Below are 2,120 nucleotides of genomic sequence, written 5' to 3'. Positions count from 1 at the left end.
CCGGTTCATGGCACCAACCGGTACCAATGCCCACCCTTTAGTCCAGGTTCGCGGCACCAACCGGGATCAAAGGCCTCCTGTCGGTGTCAAAACCGGCGGATCTCGGGTAGGGGGTCCCGAACTGTGCGTCTAGGCGGATGGTAACAGGAGACAAGGGACACAGTGTTTTTACCCAGGTTCAGGCCCTCTCGATGGAGGTAAAACCCTACTCCTGCTTGATTAATATTGATGATATGGGTAGTACAAGAGTTGATCTACCACGAGATCAGAGAGGCTAAACCCTAGAAGCTAGCCTATGGTATGATTGTTGTTCGTCCTACGGACTAAAACTCTCCGGTTTATATAGACACTGGAGAGGGCTAGGGTTACACAGAGTCAGTTACAATGGGAGGAGATCTTCATATCATATCGCCAAGCTTGCCTTCCACGCCAAGGAAAGTCCTATCCGGACACGGGACAAAGTCTTCAATCTTGTATCTTCATAGTCCGGGAGTCCAGCCAAAGGTCATAGTCCGGCCATCCGGACACCCCCTAATCCAGGACTCCCTCAGTAGCCCCTGAACCAGGCTTCAATGACGACGAGTCCGGCGCGCAAATTGTCTTCGGCATTGCAAGGCGGGTTCCTCCTCCGAATACTTCATAGAAGATGTTGAACACAAGGATAGTGTCCGGCTCTGCAAAATAAGTGCCACATACCATCGTAGAGAGAATAATATCTGCAAAAATCTAATCTGCTGACGTATTCCGCAGCGTGACATCATGCCAGGGCCAAGCCTTTATTCGAATCGTTTTACTGTTCCACCTCAGCGTGTTTAGCGAGGCGGTTTCCTTGGCACGTCTTGTCAAGGCAGAGATCGTGTCCCCTTATTCTAGGATTCTCATCAATACGAGCGTGGGTAACCCAACCGTGCCTTTGGTATGACTCCCTAATTGAAAGCAAGTCCCAAACGGTTATGGGGAGGGCTCTTGGTATTCAACCTCTTTATAAAGAGACCAAGGCTCGACTCCTTTCTTTTCAATCCAATCGAATCCGCCCCTCGCCTCGAGTTCCAACACTCAAAGCTCCAGTTTTAGGCGCTTCAGACTTTCGATGATGTCCGGCTCTGACCTTCAAGGCCGGTGGATGCCTTCCTCTGTTGCGGAAGAAGACATGCAAAAGCTGAGAGATGCCAGGTATCTAACCGGCGAAATCTCGCATAGGCTGCCTGCTCAAGGGCAGGCCATTCCCACTCCCCAGCCCGGTGAGAGCATGGTGTTCACATCTCACTTCCTTCGGGGGCTAGGCTTCCCGATTGATCCCTTCGTGAGGGGGCTTATGTTTTATTACGGGCTGGAATTTCACGACTTAGCTCCGGAGTCCATCCTCCAAATCTCATCGTTCATTGTCGTGTGTGAGGCCTTCCTCCATATTACTCCTCACTTCGGATTGTGGCTTAGAACCTTCAAGGTGGAACCGAAGATGATCGAGGGATAGCATGCTGAGTGCGGAGGAGCTATCATAAGCAAGATGGCCGACGCTCCATGGCCCGAGGGCTCTTTCCAAGAGGAGTTCAGCTTATGGCAATGGGACTGGTTTTACATCACAGCCCCCAGGGGCACCACATGGGTGGCGCCACCTGCTTTTCGCTCGGGTCCCCCACCACGGCTAGCGTCATGGGTCAATGAAGGGCTTACCTGGGGGCCGTCCAAAGACGTGCCCTTGCTACAGAACCGCATTCGAGATCTCCTAGAAAGAGATATCAACTTGACCGTAGTGGCGCAAGTTATGCTGGTTCGCCGCATGCTGCCCTGCAAACGTCGCCCCCTCCGTCTGTGGGAATTTAATCCGGAGGGACCGCGAGTCCTCCAACACTTTATGGGCACGACGCCCGTGGAGATGTACAAATTGTTTTTTGAATCACAAGCAAGGTGTCCGGACTCGTCCGAGGACGCAGGTCTAAGATGCAATTGCCCGGATGCTCAAGTAAGTAGCCCCGTATTTGGACACGACATCCGTATTTTCATCATAAAATTGCCCTTGACAGAGCTATCCTTTGAACATGAGTGGATAGCAAAGGCGAAGCTGATCAGGTGTCCAGCCCCCCTGCCTGAGACCGCGCCGGATCCCGTGTTAACCAGGA

Source organism: Triticum dicoccoides, chromosome 4B, assembly GCF_002162155.2.
Source record: "Triticum dicoccoides isolate Atlit2015 ecotype Zavitan chromosome 4B, WEW_v2.0, whole genome shotgun sequence".
In the NCBI taxonomy this organism is placed as follows: Eukaryota; Viridiplantae; Streptophyta; class Magnoliopsida; order Poales; family Poaceae; genus Triticum; species Triticum dicoccoides.
Note: the sequence above shows the minus strand (reverse complement) of the source record.